A 16,899-nucleotide genomic window follows, 5' to 3' on the forward strand; every position below is an offset into this window, starting at 1 on the left:
TGAGAGTATATTAGTAATGTTCAAAAATAATATTTTGTTTGATGAAGTACAATGAAAGAGCTCACCTTTTTTATAGCAAAGTATGCCTTTTCTGCCCATTTTGGTTGTCTTTTTGGAGAACATTCTTTATAAACCAAGTTTTTTGGAATATGTATGTGTGTGTGTGTGTGTGTGTTTGAGGGAGAATAAAAATCCAAAGAAAATGCTGGAGGACTAATACTGAGGTTAATGGGTGGCAGGAGGTTTGTTGGCAATTTTTGATAAAAAAATGAAATTTTATACTTGTAGCTATTTTTTTTTTCTTTTTATAGAGGTGAAGGTACACAGTTCAGTAAAATAGGGAGCTGGGTTGTACTAGGGCAATAGATTTTTTGGTGCACTATAGGTAACAATATAGTCACACTTGAAGTGCTTACCATCAACAATGTAGGATTTATAGATAAAGTAACTGGTTAACTGAGATTGCAATTGATTAAGACCTTACATACTGTGAAGTATAAAGATGAAGACCATTCAACATTGAAACATCTCAAGAGCTGTGAACTGTGGCTTGAGCAATTTGAGAGAGTTATGTATAGCAGAATGGCAAACATGTTGGTGCCAATGACCTGAAATGTAGGAGAGGGCAATCTTTAGTATTAGACTGTTCTTACTGGTAATGTTGACTACTGCTATATTAGAGTTTATATCCCTCATGTTAAATGTGAAAGAGAATGGTCATGGTGATTGTTTTAAGCTCTATATAGCAAATCATTTTTTATGCTTACCTAGATCTAAACTATTGAAAGTGAGTCTGTACAGGTCTGGAAATGCTGAGTGGCCTTTATGTTATGCTTCAGTTAAAAAATAGAATTTCTATAATCTGTGAGATAGCACACATTTTTCTGGAGGATATTTGTTTCTCTATAGCACATGTTAGCAGGGTTATTGTCTACAATTTTAATATGAGGGACATTATGAATGGTGTTATCAGGATGGGAGCTCACAGTTAGATTTACTGTCACTATACCACAGTAAACCTACTATTAGCAGTATCAGATTAATAATGAGTTTGGGAATAAGTGAGGAGAAGTGGAGTTAATTCTGGTCTTCCAGTGTGAAATGATTAGATCTTCTAAATAGAGAGAGTTATTATAGACAAAATGGAGGTTTGACATCAGGTTTACGGGCATGGAGTATGAAAAGGACCTGTGGAAAGTGGGTGATGATGTTAGACAATCACTGGTCTACCACAATCCCCCTATTTCTAACATGGTGTACCACCCCCCCAAATTACTTAGCTCTTTCAAGTGTAGGTCTCATATCATAGATATTGAAATCCTGCATATGAAAGGAAAGAGAGTGTTGTTGTGTCTTTCAGGTCAGGTCAGGCCAGTAGTAAAATAAAAACACAATAACAGGTCTCGAACCCGGGATAGTGTGCACCATAATCACAGTACTAATCCACTAAGCCATGACAGCATTTGATGCTCATGGACTGTCAACACACATATACATCAATCAAAGTTTACCCAGTGCTAAGCAGGTGTGCACTCAGTTGAGAACTTTCAAATCCAGCCAATCCCAAATAAGTGCAGGAAATGAGGCATATTTAAGCTCCATAGGTGGGAATACTCGCCATAACTGGTTGCAGCTCCCGTCTGCAGACAGCAATGGCAGGTGTTGGAGAGGGATCTTGCTTCCGAGTGCAACGGTGGGGCATTGAGGAGTCAAAACTGATGGTTTGGCTCCTCATCCATCTTCATGATGCTAGACTCCTGCAGGGCCAGTTCCAGGGCACAGAATACAAAGCAGAGGCCTGGAACCATCTTGCACATGAACTCACCAGTGCCACAGGTGTCCCTCGGACTGGTGAGCAGGTTAGACATCACCATGCAGACCTGAAGAGATGCAAGCAGGACCTATTGAACCAATGGATACAGGAGGCCCGTGGGATGCAAAATGCCCCACTACTGAGTAGGTAGCCATGGACTGAAGTATGTAAAGATTGCTAGTGTAGTCGATAGTATGGATAGGAATATGTCTCAATATCACTTCATTTATTTCACAGCTGCAGGTGTCCATGCTGCAAATCAGCAAGCTATGCAAATAGGCTGCTAAGGCTGCACCACTAGGCAGGTTAGTAATTTTTCTGCATGTACTGTTATATAAAATAAGTGAGAGAGCCTGGCTAAAAGTGTCTCAGCCCAATAATAAAGGTATAATAAGGCTTGAATAACTTGTCTGCATGAACTGTTATGTAAAATAAGTGAGAGAGCCTGAAAAAGAGTGTTGTAACCCATTAATAAAGGTATAATAAGTCCTGAATTATCTCTCTGCATGTATTGTTATATAGAATAAGTGAGAGAGCCAGAAATAGAGTGTTGTAAACCATAAATGAAGGTATAATACATCCTGAATAAGATGTCTGCATGCACTGTAATAACAAATAAATGAGAGAGCCACTAGAAAAGTGTGTAATGTAATTAATAAAGGAATAACACCTGTAGTGTGTCCGTGTCACTTTCTTTGAAATGTTGATGTACTCTTGCAGTATAGAAATAGCAGTGTTGTATTAAGCGCTGTCAACCCACACTTGGGTAGGCCCATAGAAAGAGTACAAAGGGAGTGCCAGTATCTCTTAAGCATATATACAGTCCTCAACTGTAGTTTCAAGCCTGGCATGTATAGATAAATCTGGCACATGAGTAGCTTGTAGTTGTGTGCACTGGGAATGTCAGTGTGCTGCAAGAAATGTAGGGGGCTGTTAAAATATAACTGATAATGTCACCTGAACACATCCAGATATGTAGACATATGAATATAAATAAAATATATAAATACGTAGCAGTAACATCGGCATCCTGGACAGTTTGTATAACAGATCCAGGTCAGGTACATAAGGAACTAGCAAAACACATCCCACAACGTAATGGACATTGCCTAGTGTAATAATACATGTAGGGAATATATACCTGCAGTCAATAGGAATGTAGGGTAAAATATAAGTTCATATAAGTTGTTAATGGAGGTATGTTTTTACACCCTACTGTATGTGCATAAACAATGCAATTCCACACCTCAATGGGTATGTGTAATCTCAAAACATTTGTTGGGACATATGTCCTATTGGTTTACAAATATCTGCATACCTTTGATGCATGTGCCCTGTTCAAACACCACAATCTTGGTGGCCTGTTGCCACCATTCATTCCTGCATGCTGTTGGAATGTCCACTGTCATTCAATATATGCATGTGTAATGCGTGCTGTTCAACTGTTGGAACTCTGGTGTATTAGGTTAATGGGAATATTTCTGCATGCTGTTACAACTAATTTGGAATGCTGTTGGCTATAATGTCATTAAATTCACCTAAACATAGAAAGTATGGGAAGTCCCAGAGGACCCACCTGTCCCACCTCAGCTGGCGATGGCACCTGGCACCAGCTGGTCCGGTGCCCAGCCCAGGACCTCCTCCTCCATTGGCCCTGTGCCATCTTTGGGAGGAAGCACTGCAGGGGAATGGGGCTCATCCCCCCCATGCAAGCGTGGCCAGAGGAGGGCCACCTGTCACCCTCCGAAGGGTCTGGGCTGTGGTGCATAGGGAGATCCAGGATTCAGTGGCTGATCCCCTATGCCAGCTCGAGGCAAGAGTGGCATGACTCATGGGTGAGCCTGCCCCTCCTACACAGCCCCCAGCACAGCCACCCTCCGGGCTGTGAATTTTCAGTGGTGACTGCCCATGGGTGGGGATCTCAGTTCCACTGTTACCATCTGTGGGCTTATGGGCTTGCGATTTCCAAACATCCTTCCACGTCAATTGTGTTCACCCACCCCATGTGTCATATTCTGCCCTTGTATGTGTCTTGTTTGTCTTGTCTGTTTACCTCCCCAACCTACCTCCCAAAACATACCTACTTCCCCTACCCCACATACCACTCTCACCTGAAAAAAAATGGGCAATCTGCTCCCCAAAAAAAAAATTACGCCCCATACATAGCTGCCCATTTTGCACAGATGTCTGCTGGACACAGAAACTGAAATTCAATTGGCAGTATAACATACTTTGTTGTCCTCACCCCTCTCTCAGGGGGGAAGGTTTCAAAATTCCCTCCAAATTACTAGTATATGCACAGCTGTTGCTGTTAAAGAAATGGGCAGCTATGGACCTTCCCTACACCCGTCCTGCACATCCCTAGCTGTTTACCCTACTGTCTTTCTCTCTTTGTGCCCCTTTTTCACCACTTTCTTATCTCCCCATTTTCTTTTCTTTCAAAGAAATGAGCGTGGGGGTTAGCGGGAGTAAGCACTTTTAAGCAGCAGTAAGCAGGTTTGAGCGAGTGTGCACATGTGTGCGCTTAGGTAAGTATTGCTAAGTGTCACACAAACCTACACAAACCCGCTTACAACTGCTTAAAAGTGCCTTAGTCACCCTGCATATGAGGGGCCTTGTTCTCAGCAGCAAAATAAAACACCACTGTTAGTCTCGAACCCCGGACCTTGGACACACGAAACTGCATGAAGTACCACTAGGCCACAGTAGATATATAGCAGGATGTTGCAGAAATATGTATATCATGCATCAGAATGTGTGAATGTAAAGGAAAGATAGGAATGCCATAACATAAAACCTGTTCTGTGGAACTTTACCAGCAGTTGTTGTGGAATTGCATTACATGACTGTGATAACAGAACCAGACATTCTAGCAGTAAATGCTAAATGTTACAGCAGCACTTCACAACCCCCACACAGTATCATTGCAAGACAATTCCCACCCAAATGTACAAAATACCTGTGTGTTCAAGGTACAGCAAGGATGTAGGTAGGCATACTCAGTACTGGAAATGTCCAGTTACATGAGTATCCTGTGATAATGTCAACAAAATAAAAAGCACAAACAGTGCAGAAGTGAGTACATTAATATCCACAGTATAGCTGTTCCCAAACAGTTCATGTGGCAAATGAAAACATCATATGTATGGCAGCTAACTGTGGCTGTTGTAAAGAAACTCCATACTCCCATGTATCTTGTTTTAGCATTTCTAGGGGTGAGTACAATTCTACACTGTCAACTGTGTACTGGAAGAGGCAACATTCAGGTCTGAGTACAACACACAAATAACTGGCTACACCCTTAGCAACAGTTAGAAGACGTATACCAACCTTCTGAATTACACAATGATGTCTGCAGCAAACAAGCATGGGGGGGGGGAGAGAGAGAGAGGGAGAGAGAGAGAGAGAGAGAGATGAAAAGTAAAGAAATATAAAAAAAGAATATATGAAAAAAAAAACAGTATACTGACAGAAAAAATAAATAAAGAAAAAAAAATATAAAAAAAAAAAATCATTGAAAAAAAAATATATGGAAAAACATTGAAAAAAAAAATATAAAAAAAAAAAAAAAAAAAAAAAAAAAAAAAAAAAAAAAAAAAAAATATATTCTGAAATAAATATCTATTTAACAAAAAAAAAATTGAAAGAGAAAGAAGAGATACTGAGCTAAAAATATATAAAAAAAAAAATATATTAGGATATATATGGCAAAACACACACAAAGGCAAAGGTAAGTAATAGCTAGCTATGTATTTACTGAATGTAGGTAGATGTTAATGAGAGTACTCTATATGAGAAATGAGTGTTGGATGTGACGGTGACATATGTAGTTCAGCATTAAATGTCAAACATTTGATCCATGTTATCTGTGTTCTGTACAGCAGTGTGTGCAATGCCTGCTTGGGGTAGTAGCCCATACGGTTATGCAAACATGGATGTGACAGATTAACAAATGCATGATAGTCATATTAATGTGTAGCTTAGCAATGGCAACAGCTGTACCAGGCTAGTATGCTAATTCAGCATTAGCAGCTATGTATACACCCTTTAATATTACTGTGTGCTCACATGTGACACCTGTGCATGTTGCAGCAAGACCCAACAGGTCAGCCGTGAGGTACATGTACTTACAACAGTGTGGTCCTTGTGTGTGTATGGCACACACATACAGAGAGATCTGTCTGTGTCAGACATATTAGCATCAGTACATGTGCATTGAGCAAGGGACATACTGCAACTGTTTGTAAAAGGTGAATATATATATGTTGTTGAAGGTTGTTATGTGCATATATCTATGTAGGTTGTAGTGTGTGGCAGACCAGACAGCATACAGTGCTGGTATATGACATGTGGTTAAACGCTGTGGGTATGGTTAATCAGATTTGCAGTGTTGCAGCCAGTGAGGCCTGATAAAGCTATATGGGCTGAGAACACCTTCAACGCATTCTGCACAACACTGTGCAATGTTATGGCATAACTGTATACATCACAACCTTCCCATACTTGATATACTCACCATGACAGGTGGACTGTATATGTGCCTATATGTATATCTGTATGTACAGCAATGGATGTTCATATGTATGTGTGTATATATATATATATATATATATATATATATATATATATATATAGAGAGAGAGAGAGAGAGAGAGAGAGAGACAGGGTCATAATTACTGCAACAGATGCCTGGTGACAAAGCCATGGACTCAAGCTCAATGTTGACGCTGTATTGGAATCCCTCCTTGCAAAGACTCAGTACTCATGAACTATCACATGGGTAGTAGTCTACTCAACACCGAAGGTGTGATAAGAGACCATGGGACACAGGTGGACAGTAGTCTCCCCTTCGATAGTCACAGTGCCACACTAGTCATGTAATCTGTCTACGTGGCACACGCCATCACAAAAGGTTTGTCATCCAGAGAAAAATAGGTCAGTGTTCCCCTCTACTCCACACACATAAACCGGTATAGAGTACAATGCCCCATCTGGTATGTACCTCACAAGACATCTACAGCAAGTGGAAAGGACACAGACATACCTCACAAAGAGTGATACTGGCGTCAGACAGATGCCCTATGCAGACCATCACGCAAACCCACAACTAGACTGTGTCGCATACCGCCTACCCAGAGGTGACCTCTGACTGACATACTAAGCTATGTCAAACCCAGATCTGTTGAACATGCTCCACGTAAACAGATCACAATCTGTACGAGCTACCCGCTCTAGGGACCCAAACCCTTTGACCTTAATAAACAGCACATGCTGGAGGGATAGATTCCTATCTCAGAGACATCCCATACTCTGGAACTAACCAACTATCCATAGCAAACAAAACTCTTAATTAGCAGTCATCATAAATAGTCATGGAGATTGTATGGGAGATAGTGAATACACCCAGGCAATCACCTCAGTGTCTCTGCTTGACTGGGCCACGTGTAATTTTAATACCTGTGTGTCAGAGGCCAGGGTAGCATATGGCTAGAGTTCTATATACCCTAGGGCCAATAGCCTCTTACCTACCAATGAAGAGATACACACTCACATGTACATGTTGTAATAATCGATATGTGAGGTTGACTGAGTGTGATGATGAATGTGTTGGTGAATGTGTCAGAGTTCGGTATATGTGTGATAGCTTAGTGGGAAAATGTCTCAGTCATGGTATTATGTGTCCTAGCTGTGATCCCAACAAAATATGTGTATGCCAAAAAGCAGTATGCCATATGGTCTGACGTAGTTCCTTGTTGTCGACTGGGGTGTCCCATCATGGGCTAAAGCAGTACATGTATGCATATTGGGTGTTACTGCTGGTGAATCCAACTCCTGTATGAACTGTAGTACTACCTGAAGCTGTATGACTAAACAGCACAGTATGGTGTATGTGCATATTTATTGGAACCACTGTTATGTGTGTTCCCTGTAGTCCTCACAGATTACATACCTCAGGCATAAGGTCTGGTAACTACTGACAAACAGTACTGTAAGGCACACAGGTAAAGGTCACCTGGGTTGCCATACCTTTGTGTCTGTTATGTATGTCTACTGTGTGTGTGGGTATGCCTGTACCATGGCCTCGGTCATATGTGTGTTACAGGTTGTAACTGCATATCTAGCAACATGTATAGTCTAGTACAGCAGTATGCCACCTATATTAATAAATGTGCACATATGTTAGGCAGGGGTCAGCCATCAATGACTAGTGCGGTATACTGGTAATAGTGTCAGTGGACTTTCCATTCATTGCAATGGATTACATATTTCATGATGCATTAGCATGATATATACCTCCTGTGGCTAGGTGGTGCATTGTGTCACATACAGTGTGCCATGTACTGTTGTATAGTCTTACATACTGTTATAACTTTGTTGCTGTGCAAAACATGGTTTGATATATAGAGTGTGCCAGGCACTGTCAGGTATCCATGTGTTGAGAACTGATATGTGGTACTGAAAGTGTGTATCTTCTGACAGCCAATAGGTTGCTATATATGGCAGTTAATTTATATCTGTACTTTAGAATGTTACATGACTTGCTCACACATGTAGTTTAATTGTCTTCCAGGTTAATGTCCCACCATCGTAACCTGGCATATAGCATGGCTGAGGAGGAAGCCATCACAGCGAGCCTGGTGCAGCATTATGCACTGTTTTCTCCAGAACCAGCCAGGACCAGCATGAGCGGGCTGCGCTGTGGCAAGAACTTGTCTGTAGGGTAAATGACATAGGCATGCATAACCGGACATATGAGCAGGTACGCCATCACTGCAGTGATTTAATTAGGCATGTCAGGCAGTGTGCATCTGATTATCTGCAGACAACAGCTTGCCACAGGTGGGGGTAGCCATCCACCCCCCCTCACCAGAGTAGAGAAGCTGCTCCTGAGCCAGGTGGCTCCTGGCCAACCACAACCACAACAATTAACATGTATCATCATGGAGGCCGGAGCCACCCAGCAAGTTGACATGGAGCATGCAGGTAACATGGTATAGCTGTAGAATACTGTTACCTCTCTTGGTAGAGCATGCTTATGTGAGATGTGTACTGTGTAGTTAGATGATGTGGTGCCTAGTGTTGTGCAATACTAATAATTAGGAATATAATCTGTGGGCCTGTGACTGTCCACCATTGTACTACTGTAAGATTGCAAACACACAGTAGCAATGCCACAGTTGTTGCCACTGACAAAGTGTCTGATATCCTTGTAAGTCCCTCTGGTGTGAGCAAGGTAGCAGAGCCATGCTGGTGAGTGTGTTATACCTTTCATATTGCTAATTAAATGTGCAGGTCATAGGTGAACTGTAGGCTACGTACATGTAACACACCTACTCATAATGCATACTGTGCATGTTTGCTGTGAGACTATGCACATCCTAGTAACATGGGTAGCTGCCTAAAACACATACAATACACAGAGCATTCCACACAATTGGGGCAACACTGTAGTGGACATCAGATAGGCAGAGTCGATATACATGTACACAACATACACACCTTTTGTCATACGCAATACACATTAACGTGCTACACATGGCTTATTCAGACACCCGCTGTAAGGTCACACTACAGTATCCCAAACCTCATCCACACAGCACACCTAATATACCTAAGGTGTAGATGCCTCACATGTGGCTGTGCAACACTCTTCAACACATAACACATTCATGTTAGGCAATGCCACCTATTGGGCACCTCACAAACCCATGTAACAACTGGCCATGAAATGGTGAATATAGCCATGGTACTGCAGTTCAGGTACAGCATGCTATGTGCTGGTCTGGCACACATTAGTAGACTTGAGTTACCACATGATGCTGCATGATGATGGCTCACGGTACTACACCCCATCCAGTTACAGTGGCCACAGTAATACACATATCATGAATTGCTATGCACCTCAGTGTTGTGTGTGTGCAGACATATGCACCTATATGCAATATGCATAGCAATCCCCATTTGTAGAAAGTGACACACATATGTCTTGTAATGCTATAGGGTGTATAGATCACATGACACACATTGTGTATGTGTGATGTTTCATGTTGCAGTTGTGTGGTAGCATGCCATGTCATGGCTGGCACTGGCATGTCCACAATATGTCCTACACTCACCATAACCACTGTACAATGGCTATGTTGAGCAATGGTATTCAATCAGGTATACATGCACCACTCATTCTGTGTATACATAGCATGCATGTGCTACACCTGTGTCCACAATCATCTCCTAAAGACACAGATGCTCTAATCAGAAATGCATATCTATGTGACACACTTATACACATCCAGACATGGTATGTATACCTGTGACTGATGGTGCACAGGACATTGCAAGGCTTTTAATACTTGCACAGCAATGTTGTGTCCATGTACACATTGCGTTCCAGGGTGAAGCCAATCACTGAAAAAAACACACATGCATCAAGGCCATGTAAACTGTTATTAGCAATGGCCGTCTACACTCACACTGCATGCTGCTGAGCAGCACACGCCCTGCATGCTGTCACGTTTGATATAGATGTTTGGCTTGTGATACTGTACCCCAACATCACACGCTATTGATTATGTTCAGGATTGCTGGTGGTGTGTGTGTGTGTGTGTGTGTGTGTGTGTGTGTGTGTGTGTGTGTGTGTGTGTGTGTGTGTGTGTGTCTGTACTAGTAAGGAGTGTATTTGTGTGCATGTGTTCATGTGTTCATGTGTACATGTGTGCATGTGTGCATGTGTGCATGTGTGCTGACATCATGTACAGGTCATAAAGTGTGTTTCCTGTCTCCCTCTCACAGGTGCTGATACTGGGCTGGTTCAATGCAGCAGGGAAACTGATGTCATTGAGCATGATAATGACAATGATGATAGGTGTGTTGAGGCACAGGCATGTTTGCCAGGGTCTATCATTGGGCCACCAATCGACACTACACAAGTGTCCACCCCATCCATGCACACAGTCATACTGCCAATACATCTGTCACCAATGCCCTTAGCAGAGGGACAGCATACAGCTGGCATTGGCCAGGACAGTGTGGTATCCATGGCACATGCATCCTGACACAGCAGCCATACCCAGATGTCTGGAAGGGTACCACATAGGCAGATGTCCAGGGGTTCTCATCAGAGCACTGCTGCCCATCATGCCACTGGCAGACATGCCACAGGTCTGAGTACCTCATGCATGTCCCAGGCTGTCATGGAGGCACAGGCACATATGGAACGGTACACCAGACAGGGACTGAGGGCACAAAGGGCACATAACACTGCCGTAATAGACAGTATCCATGACCTAGCTGGTGCCATCCGCAATTACACTGAGGTCACTGATAGACATTGGGGAGAGACACTAGATGTCCTCCGCAATGTCATGTCCATGTGTCAGGACAGTGCAGGACGGTTGAGTCATCGATGTGGACGTATGCCAGCAACATCAGCAGCTGGCAGTTTCCGCAGACGTCCCTCAAGCAACAGCTGCTCCCGTAGTGCCAGTACTAGCCCCAGCAATGTTGGGAGTGGGCTGTCCATAGAACATCCTACAAGACCACGTGCAAGTGGCTCTGGACAGTCCCAGCAGGGACCTGGGTCCAGTGTACATCTATCTACCTCTGGGGATAGTACCCAGTCTGGCTTGGTACCTGATAGTGTCAGTAGCACCCGTGCCAGGCACAGGTACCGTATCCATGGCCAGAGACGGTGATCTGTAAAGCCTCGCAGGTACAGTCTGTGGCTGTCCCACAAGTACCCGTATGTGGCAGCCACATGGTGGAACTGTGTGCATGCAGACATACACACACATAATCCAGACACCTAGGGCTAACACATACACACACACATTACATCAATGTTGGCCCATACCATTATTCTTGTCACACACACACACACACACACACACACACACACACACACACACACACACACACACACACACACACACACATATACATGTTGACTGGATGGCTCACTGTAGGCCTCTGGCAGACCAACAACACACCCTGTGAATATGATGAAACCTGTGCCACCTCCTGTCATCTGTAACATCGATGCAGGAACAGGCTACCATGGTGCTGATGCACAGGGTGTCTTTATTGCAGTATAGCAATGTTAGCATGTTGTCAGCAGTACAGTATAATGATATGCTTGAAGGTGTAGCTGAGCACGCGTGATGCATTAAAGCAATGATTGTTATTGTAGTGTTGTTTACACCAGTGTTAGTTCCAATTGTATATTGTCCATCCATGTGCCACTTGGCTGATGTGTGCAGTATTGGCAGCATGTGTTAGAGAGTGGACAGTATGTGTGGGATATGTGTAGCACATATCTGCAGGTGTACTGTTGTGGAAATGGTGGAGGTGCACTGTCTGCATGTACATGCATAGTGGACACATGGGCAGGGTGACATGCTCTGTATTACACAGTAACACTCCATAGTTTCTATTGGTGGCCAGTATGCATTGTACTACACACATTTTGGAACCTGACTACACATGTATGTATGACATGGTTTGACACTGTGCTGTGGGTGATACTGTTACTATCTGTCATTGTTTCGCATTCTGGTAGTATACATGACTGCAACAGCCTGACCATAACCGATTGTTAGCTGATGTCCTGATGACTGACACACAGATGTAGGACACACAGCAACATTTTGATCCTTCAGGTACTATACTATGCCAGTAACCAGTGGTATTCAGCTGCACCCATTAGTGAGACCACTCCTGTTCAGCATATGGCTCTTTTAGGTACAAGCAATCACAGTAGGGATATGTCTGTCCACATGTGCTAATGCATACTGTGGCCTATACTGCATTCTCCAGGTGACACACACATCCTTCACAAGGGTATCATACAGACAGATACCTGTTGTCAAATCCATGCTGTAAAGCTATAGGCAAAACTAAGCATAGTCATCCACCTTTATGGAACATAGTATCCCCACAGTACCACATAGGTAGTAGCCACCAACATCATGAACAGCTACCGATATGTACATGTAACCTATTGTTACATCATCTCTCCTTTGGTAATCACATTCCCTAAGGTATTTTGGAATCCCTCGGTGGATCACATAAGCAATCAGGGGTCTGCATGCATGTCCACAAAGGTTGTTGTACACCTATAATGCATAGTCATCATTGACAGACTCTGCTGCATTTGAACAGGTCTGACATATACCTCGGCCAGAAACCCTCACACACACAATTAAATAGAAACCGTACTGACTGTGTGTGACACAGATGACCTAGGCCAGGCATCACTGCAGTGGCTGGCCTTGTCACAAACATACATATGTGACCTAAGGTATGTGAAGCAGCAGCGCAGTTTGGCAAAGATGCCAACTGTGTACTTAGATAAAGCAGGGTTCCCACACATGCAATACTTGAGGTGACATGTATATATAGGTATTTGCCTCATAGCTACCTCACATGTGCAGTGCCTACTGATATATCATACGGTAGTCAAACCAAAACCCCCAGCACATTGACCAACACTGTCACACACATGAAACACACACACTCACCAAGTGCAGGATTCAAACCCCTACCTAACTACATCATGATACTAGAGGAGTACGCATTAACATGATGCGCTATACACATTACTGGGGGTTCTCTTTTCCACAGGTATATTTGTAGGATGGTGACATCATCAGACATGACAAAGATGTGTATACCACTTTTAAGGTGTTTTACTACTCTCCAAAAAGGTTGCTCTTCTGCAAGGAGATCACACATGAACACGAACACACACACAGTTGTCAGTTGCAGGATTCAAACCCCTACCTAATTACTTCATGATATTAGAGGAGTATGCATTAGCACGATGCGCTATACACATTACTGGGGTTTCTCGTTTCCACAGGTATATTTGTAGGATGGTGACATCATCAGACTTGACAAAGATTGGTTTACCACTTTTAAGGTGTTTTACGACCCTCCTAAAAGGGTGCTCATTCCCAAGGAGACCACACACACATGAACACACACACACCCACAGTTGTCAAGTGCAGGATTCAAGCCCCTACCTAACTACTTCATGATACTATTGGAGTACGCATTAGCATGACACGCTATACACATTACTGGGGGATCTCTTTTCCACAGGTATATTTGTAGGATGGTGACATAATCAGACTTGACAGATTAGTTTACCACTTTTAAAGTGTTTTATTACTCTCCAAGATGTTTGCTCCTTCCCAAGGAGACCACAAACACACACACTTGTCAAGTACAGGACTCAAACCACTACTTAACTACTTTATGATACTACAGTGATACGCATTTACACACCGCCCTATACACATTATTGTGAGTTATACTTTCCACAGGTTTATTTGTAGGATGGTGACATCATCAGACTATACAAAGTGGGTTACATTAGGTGGCATTAGGTGGGCTACATTGAAGGAATGTCTACACACTTTGGCCATGTCATCATCAAAGGGGTGTGTACTATCTACCTGTGTCCCCAGGGCCATAATGACTTTCTCTGTACATACTGGATTACCACCTATGTGGTAATTTGTGTACACTTTGTTGTACCCAAAGGGGATGACTATGCATTCTTTGGCATTCAGCTTGAGCTCATTGTTTTGACACCAGGTATCTGTCTCTGTAAGACACTTCTAGAGGATGGCTGTGTTAGCCATGCAGTAGGATATGGACCACAGTTACCATTCATCTGCAGACCTGTTCAGCCATACACTTCCCATGCTTGTCTCTACCTCTGAGCAGTATCTACTTAACAGGTGGGGTCCCAGGACCAAGACCTGTGGGATGCCTTTTCTGACTGGCTTAGAGTTGGACATGGCAGTAGCAACTCTGAACATGTGTGCTTGATCTGTGAGCCACCTGGCCACTCATCCTGTGATGTAGCTGTTAATGTTCCAGTTGGTACACTTGTCCATGATGACAGAGTGGGGAATGGTGTGGAAAGTCCTTTGTGATATCCAGCTGGGCTGTGTGGACTACTTTCACCTCCATCTATGTCCTTGGTAACTGTTTGAAATAAGTCAACTAGGTTTGGGAGCCAGGATCTGACTTTAACAAGGTGAAGTTTTGGAGAGTACAGTGTCTGGAGGTCTCCAATGCCTCTATTTATGGGTTCCATGACAATTTGCTCAATAGGTCCATAGACCAGGCTGAGTAGACATATTGGGCAATGGTGTCCATGTTCTGTTGTGGCACCCCTTTTCTGGAGCTGAATGACCATTTGTGTATGCCATTCTTTGGGTACATAGCCTGTGGTACGCTTGTGTCTGGACAGTGAATGTGAGTGAGAGTCTAGTTCCTCATGGGCTTAGTGTATGACACAGCCTGGGACACCATTCAGACACATTGATGCTGTGTTCTTTACCTGCATGTCCATGATGTCTGGGGCTCTGCATCCTTCTGTGCTGGACACAGGCCCTTTTGGGGGTGATGGGGGGTGTTTACACTGAATGTGTTCCCCTGGATGTGGGCAATGATAGTTGGTTTGGTGTATTTCTTTCATTTTTTCAGTAGCTGATAGCATATTTGGAGGTTGACACCTACATGTCTGGTATAGCTACCATAGACTTTGTGGTTGTCATTCTTACATTCCTTGGCTATTTGTCTTTAGAAACTGTTCTTGGATTATTTTATGAGCGATCATTGTTTCATCCTGATAATGATCAGTGATGCGTTTCCTTTAGTGAAGTTGGCTCTATCATGTGCCCATTTCCTCCTTCTCTTGTCTAGTTTATTTATGGGCAACAACCACCTGATTATTGTCTTATTTTTGGAGGTGTGCATCTTGGTTTTATTTGTGATGTCTCAATCCATGCATCCCTGTAGATGCTCATAGGATGCACTTGTAAATGATTCTGCGGTTTGTATACCATTATCCTATAGCAAGAGGGCTTTGGAACACTCCACTTTGGTCTTTGGAAGTGTGCAGTTTGCTTTTGGAAATGTCTTCACAGAGGTTTCATTGACTGGGTGGGGGGGCTGGATGTGGATGTCCAGTGTGATTACTTCATGATCTGATATTACCAGTGAGGGGTTTATCTCTGTAGTGGAGCACTAGTACCCCATGTTGGTGATGATCATGTCCAGTATGTTGTCACCTCCAGTGGGTGTGGTGACCAGCTGTTCCAGGGTGTTAGGGTTTCTAAACTCTAGGAAACATTGGGCGAAGGATGTTGTACACAAGTAATTCCACCACTCACTGTTTGGGTAGTTGTAATCTCCTCATATAATGGTGTTGGATAGGACCTTTATACTTTCCACTGTTCTCCGGAATACTGAGTGAGGTTCCTGAGACAAGGTACATGATCTGTAGAAGGCTACAATCTGATGGGCAGCTTTGGCCAATGCTACTGGCACTTGCATGGTCTACAAGGCCTCATGCTGTGCCACTAAACTGAAGGTGTGGGTATCCATAGGGTAAATGGGTACACCCCTTCCTTTTGCATTTCACTCATGGTTTTGGGTCCAAAGATCAGAGGGATTGTGAGTGTTTTACATGGACCATATCCAACAGCTCTGTGTTTGACATTGCTTTGTATGTTAGGCAGTGAACACCTCTGAGTGGGCGATATGCAAGGGAGTACGTATGGAGCAGTTTGAGATGGTCTGTGTATGGCATGTATTTCAGGCCACTAATGCTCTGTGTGGTATTGCTGCTAGCTTTCCAGTTGTTGTAGCTGTCTTGTGAGGTACATAGCAACAGTGGCATTGTACTCTATTATAGTTCTAGTGAGTGATGAGTGGAGGGAACATTGTCCTCTTCCATTCTGCATGAGACGCATTTTGAGATGATGTATGCCACATGGGAGGGTTTCCTGACTACTGTGGGAATGTGATTAACACAGTTGTATCCACTGTCCACCTGTGACTCAAGGTTCCTTGTCACACTTTCAGTGTGACATATACTACCACCTCTGTTGTAGTTCTTGACTACAGAGTTTTTAACATAGGGGATGACAATGCACCTTTTGGCATTGAGCTAGAGCCCATGGCTTTGACAACAGACATCTGTCCCAGTGAGGCCCTTTCGTAGGATGTCCACTTCTTTTGTGTTTACCATTATGGCTCCTGGTTTGCAGTGCTCTGGTAAATTCAGCTGC

The sequence above is a fragment of the Protopterus annectens genome, chromosome 2.part0, assembly GCF_019279795.1.
Source record: "Protopterus annectens isolate FY-2018-M chromosome 2.part0, PAN1.0, whole genome shotgun sequence".
Taxonomy (NCBI): Eukaryota; Metazoa; Chordata; order Ceratodontiformes; family Protopteridae; genus Protopterus; species Protopterus annectens.